The sequence below is a fragment of the Eublepharis macularius genome, chromosome 14 (genome assembly GCF_028583425.1).
Source record: "Eublepharis macularius isolate TG4126 chromosome 14, MPM_Emac_v1.0, whole genome shotgun sequence".
In the NCBI taxonomy this organism is placed as follows: domain Eukaryota; kingdom Metazoa; phylum Chordata; class Lepidosauria; order Squamata; family Eublepharidae; genus Eublepharis; species Eublepharis macularius.
Window position 1 is genome coordinate 3454374 of NC_072803.1, and position 6372 is coordinate 3460745.

The following is a 6372-nucleotide window of genomic DNA, read 5'->3' on the forward strand; positions in this document are numbered from 1 at the left end:
TCTCCCCTTCCGCTAAATCAGGAAACGGTGTTCCTGACTGGGCCTGCCAGGTTTCCTGAGGTAAAGTGGCCTCGGAGCTCATTGTGTGCTACTGATTCATGAAACCGCAAAGTGAAAGGAAATCTTCAGCGTGCATACTTTTCATTCCGTCCTTTAAAAAAAAAACTAGGAAGGTGCACTCCGGGCACTTTGAACATCTACGTCTTTGTGCAAGTAGAGAACAATGGTAAGAGGGTTTGGGAGAGGGGAGCAGAAAAGACCTGCAGTACATGCAGATGTGAGTGAAAGGGAAGTTCTCCTGCAGACCTCTTATCTGTATCCTTCTCGGCCCAAACCTGCCCTGGCTGGATCTTCTAGAAGCCTGCTTCCCTCCCTGAGCGCCTTCCCAGAAACCCTCCCCTTTCCCTTGGGGGTCCAACAAACTGGGCATCTTACACTCCTGTCCTTGCAACCATGGCCAACTCCTCTTCAGCTCCCTGGAATTCACAGTGCAGCTGGGAGAGGGGATCTCTGTGTGTGTGTGTGTGTGTGTAGGTCTGTCTGTTGTGGACCATCTTTCTTGCACTCTTGGAGGAGAGAGCCCTTGGGAAAGGGAGAGTGTGGACCTCATGTGCTTAATGGGAGAGAGAAGAGGGATGAAAGCATTAGATGGAGCTGACCAGATTTATGGAAAGTCTTTTGCTAGCTAGGTGATGCTCAGTTGAGGCCTCAGTGTTCAGAGCAAAACGTCTCTGATGTCAGATATGGAGCGCAGCCAGGAGGGAAGCCAGTGGTGGCCTGCAAGGTTACATTTGTGTGCATTTGTGGTCATAGAAAGGGGACTGTGGGCCACCTGTAGCATCTTATTGGTCACTTAGGGACTGGAGGGACCACTGGTCAAATATAGTAGTGCTTGCCTGCACTTCTACGGCTAATGATGTACTCGCACACACATCTCAACCAGGGGGCCCTAGAACAAGTTTCTTGGATTTTATGTCACGTGTACGGGTTCCCGTGAGTTTTCAGGCCCAATCTGGAATGCTGGAGTGGGTCTGGGGTGCCGCACGGCTGCGTAGATCATTGCCCCAGTTCTTCCTCTGCCGTAAAATGGCCAAGGGAAGTTTCTTTCGCCCCCTCAACATTAATCCGCCAGTGAAGAAAAGGAAGGCCCTGCTGAGATGATTTTCGGGATGCGAATCGCTTAGCTGTCGTCTCTGTCCCTCCAGTCCACCGCGTTTCCCTGCTGACCACCCAGGGGGTTGTTGTCTCTTTGCGGGGGGGGGGGGGGGAGGTTGTATTTAATGATTTAACGTTTATTGTAAGCTGCACTGTGGATCCATTTTGGATGCTGGGAAGGACGGAAATGTTTTAAAGGCATAAATGAAAGGGAAATGAAGTTGGCAAGGAACTCCATCTCGTGACTGGGAAGCCAGATGTCAATGGATGGGGTGGGGAGGGACGGGGGGGCGAGGGCAGCGGTTCCTTAATGGCAAGATGCCGTCTGCACAGGGACTCTTATCCTTCTGTGCACCCCATCAGGCTTGTTGTCATTTCAAAACACACAATAAGGAGCTGAAAAAAGACCCCAACCCCAAGAAGGTTGCAGGCTCCTGTTCGGTAGAGCGGAGGTCTGCTGATCGCTGTGGACCCATGACATCCAGGAAGTCTTGTAGGGGGCATGATGGTAGGGCAGCCGGAAATGAATCCATGCTCAGAGGGATGCCAAACATCCAGTGCCCAGATCGCAGCGGCTGGGGAGAAAACCCCGAGTGCCTGCCATGCTTTCCGGCCCCATCTTTGCCACCTGCGGATCGCTTTTCCATTACAGGCACCGAAGACTCCATTAGAAATTCACGTAGAATTTGCTTTCTGGGGGCCTTGTGGGGGTGGTCAGCTGTACCCATAATTCTGTTTTCACTCCCATTGCGCAATATTGTCACCTTAGTCTTACAGTGCAATCCTGTGCAGTTACTCCATTCTAAGCCCCTTGCAATGTAACACTAAGGTGACAATATAGCACAATAGGAGTGCGATTTTCAGCCAGGGCGTTTTAAAAAAAAGGAGAGAACCAAAATTTTGCAGATAGTCATGGCCAATAGATTAGTTGCAGGGCTAAATTTCCAAATAAAGAGAAAGCTGCCTGCCTGGAACACTCACCTTCTGTTCCTTGATCTGGGTGAGCTAGCTTCTCAGGGAAGTTCTGTTTGTTTGTTTGTTCAAATTAGATATGCTTAGACTGTGTTTATTTTGAAAAGCGGGGCCCATGCTCCATCCTATTCCCTCTGGTTCACAACAAATTGCATTGGAGCATGGACTTCCTTGCCTAAGGCTTAAAATTCTTCTTTCAAGAAAATTATGCCAGCACACTGTACCTGATTGTCCAAATAGTTTGAACATGTGTGCGCGTAAAAGGTCAAGGTAGTCCCCTGTGCAAGCACTGAGTCATTACTGACCCACGAGGGGATGTCGAAATACGTTTTCTTGGCAGACTTTTTTTGTTACGGGGTGGTTTGCCATTGCCTTCCCCAGTCATCTACACTTTACCCCCAGGAAACTGGGTACTCATTTTTCCGACCTTGGAAGGATGGAAGACTGAGTCAACCTTGAGCCGGCTATCTGAATCCGGCTTCTGCCAGGATTGAACTCAAGTTGTGAGCAGAGCTTGGGCTGCAGTACTGCAGCTTACCACTCTGCACCACGGGGCTCCTGAGTACATGTGCACGTACTCTTGCATGAATTGCTCAGTTCTGTGAATTGCTGGGTCAGACAATGCTCCAAGGTTCTCAAGCATCTTCCCCTCCACAGGTATCTGCCCTGCCTGCTTCGGATCTGAAGGGAAGGGCCAAAAGACTGGCCAATGCTTAACATGGCACATAATTAGCTTAGCCATCTGCTGTTATGCAGTCACACGCCCCCGCACTCATACAAACACAAGCCCCAACCACACATGGGTGCATGGGTTTGGCTTTAAACCTATTATTTTAACATAGGCGAGAGGAGTGAGAGATTCCCCCGCCAGGAAGAGCAGAAGCCCCCACCCCTCCATCTGGTATGAATGCAGAGGGGTAAATGGCAATTGAAGGAAAGGCTATTTCCCTCCCCTCCCCAGACTGCTTCGCCTCATCTAGCCTGGCTGGTTTCAGCCAGCACCAGCAGGGTTGCCCAGTAGGGAGCTATGAGAATACAGGTGATGATATACAACAATTTAAACTGGTTCCCTGGTAATTCTCTTTGAAATGCAATCTGTACCAAAGAATGTTCCACACCCTCACCAAGTTACAATTCTTGGGGGACATCACGACATGTGAGAGGAAAAAACCCCAGACCTTTAGGGTTGGTATCCATTGACTGGGAATGGGCTATATGCCAATAAAGGCTAACTTGACTTGACTTGACTGGGAATGGGGATCTTTGTTGCTGCTGAGAAACTTGAGAATTGTGAATGCCAGGAAACGGTGTTCACATTTCTCTCGCAAATATTCCCAGTTTGAGTGACAGCTTCATGAATGTTAGATGGATTCCCTCCAGGCTTGGACTGTGACTGCTGTTGATTCTTGCCTGTCTTTAACCTTCTAAAATCTCAAGGCTGAGCTTGGGCTATGACAGCAGCCCACTCACCTCCTTCAGCTCAGTTTGACTCCAGCCCTGCCCAATTGCGTACTCTATGCTGATTCTGAAGCCCTTCAGAGTAGAACTGGCCACATGCTCCTAAACCAGCATGCTCTGCAATGTGGCGGAGACTGGCCCCAGCCCCCCCCCCATTAACATGTGATGGGGAAGGCAGCTTCAGAGAAGACCATACACCATGCACCTACTACGATAAAATGGTTTTAGAGAAGATACTCTTCCCATTTTCTTCCGTGTTTTTCCTCTTGAAGAACCAGCAGGAGTCACTCCATTGGAGTTCCCATATATATATAACAACGACAACAACAACGACAACATTTGATTTATATACCGCCCTTCAGGACAACTTAATGCCCACTCAGCGTGGTTTACAAAGTATGCTATTATTATCCCCACAACAAACACCCTGTGAGGTGGGTGGGGCTGAGAGAGCTCCCTAGAAGCTGCGACTGCCCCAAGGTCACCCAGCTGGCTTCAAGCACAGAAGCGGGGAATCAAACCTGGCTCTCCAGATTAGAGTCCTGCCGCTCTTAACCACTACAGCAAACTGGCTCGCACTGTCATTAGCTTTTGTAGTTGCACTTTCAACAAGTTCAAAGACTTCAGATCCATTATCTTAATTCCACGTTGGTAGCTGTGTTAGCCTGTAGCAGCAAAATAAAACAGGGAGGCCAGTGGCACCTTAGAGACTAACAGAATTTATTACAGCAGAAACTTCTGTGAGTCAGAGATCACTTCGTCAGATGCATGACACGCACATTCATTTAGATAATGCACTTACATACACCACGGAAAGTTCAGTGTGTGTGTGTGTGTGTGGGAGGGATAGTATGAAGATAGGCTGCTTTAAAACAAAATCCAACCCAAAGAGTAATCAATTCACGTGGAGTGATTGAGAGCCATCCCCAACTGTTGTTAGATGGGTAAAGTAGGATTAACATAAAATCTAATCTAGGAAAGTGCAGGATGAAACCAGATAAGCAGATCCAAATGGAAGTTACAGAAGTATAGTTGAACTAACATCTGTAGGAGATGGGATATGCAAGATATTAGCACCTACAGTGAGTGGGAAATCCAAAATCCTTGCTAAGACCTAGTGTGTGTGTTGAGTGTGTGTATGTGTAGCATCAAACTTAATGATTAATCCCGATTCTGAAATGTTGCATTGGACTTGAAGTTCTTCTATAGCAGAACAGTGACTTTCAGATCAAGAACAGAATGCTCTGGAAGTTTAAAATGTTCACTCGCTGGTTTCCGAATACTGTGGTTTGTAACGCCAGGTTTGTGTCCATTTGTTCTTTTGTGCAGGGACTGATCTATTTGTTGACATGAGAATGGCATAAATCAGGTTGGAAGACGAGCCAGAGGCAGCATAGCTGATGTTACTGGGGCGTGTTGCTTTTGCGTCTCTAAGGTCAAAGTTGGCGGGCTGGCTAGTTGCAGGGTGGTGTTGGGTAGCTCATTGTTGCAGGTGAGGAGTTGTTGTAGGTTCTGGGGCTCTCTGTAAGTGAGAGAAGACCAAGCTGGGATGCAGGTTACTGAGGCAGTGCTGGTCCGAGTTTTAGCAGTGCCTGTGAGCTGTAGGGGACAATCAGGATGGACTCCAATCAGCTGCTTTGGGAAGATTTGGTAGACGTGCGTGCTCACTCTTTGAGCACTGCATCTGAAACCAGGATGAAATCCCTGCCCCAAGTAGGGTCGCCAACCTGCAGGTGATGGCTGGAGATCTCCCAGGATTATTAGTCATCTCCAGGCAACAGAGATCATTTCCCCTGGAGAAAATGGCTGCTTTGGAAGGTGGACTCTATGGCATTAGACCCAGCTGAGGTCCCTCCTCTCCCAAACACTGCCCTGTCCAGGCTCCCCCCTCCAAATCTCCAGGAATTTCCTAACCTAAAGCTGGCAATGCTAGCCCTGAGTCAAACTGGTCTTGCTCCTGAAGATTCTTTTGCCATTCCCCGCCTTTCCTTGTTTGACTCACTGTATTTTTTTGAGGATAGTTTCAGGTGGGTAGCCGTGTTGATCTGCAGAAGAGCAAAAATCAGGTCCAATAGCACCTTAGAGACCAACTAGGTTTCCAAGGTGAAGCTAGCTGGGTAACCTTGGGTGAGTCGCAGCTCTCTCAGAGCTTTCTCAGCCCCACCCACCTCACAGGGTGTTTGTTGTGGGGACAACAACATACTTTGTAAACCGCTCTGAGCGGGCATTAAGTTGTCCTGAAGGGAGGTATGTAAATCAAATGTTATTATTATTATTGTGAGCAAAGAAAGCTCACACCCTAGAAATGTCGTTGGTCTCTAAGGTGCTATTGGACCCAATTCTTGCTCAAATTGTTTTGTTTTCATACATCTAGTGCCTTATGTTTAGCTGCATGTCCTGGATTCCATTGTCCAATCTGGAGCATGGATGCTCTTGACTTTCCTTGCAGTTGGGAAGATGATGTGAGGGACCTTTTGTACCCGTGCATTTGAGCACAAAAGGCCTACTGCATAAATCAGTGTTTTCCTCCCATAATCCTCACAGTTGATATCAGTGGCCTTAATGCTCAGCCATGACAGAAGAGACGTGGTTTTCAGCTTCTCACCTCAATAAGGCAACTTGAAAGGGCCTTATTAGAAAACCTACAGACACTCTGCATGTGCAAAACTGTATAAATTTTAACGGAGAAAATTTGCATGTTCAAGACCTTCCTTGTGTAGATTGAACATAAATGCAAGGGTGGGGGCAACCTATGTGTAGCTGCCTATCAGCTGAGATCTTCAACAG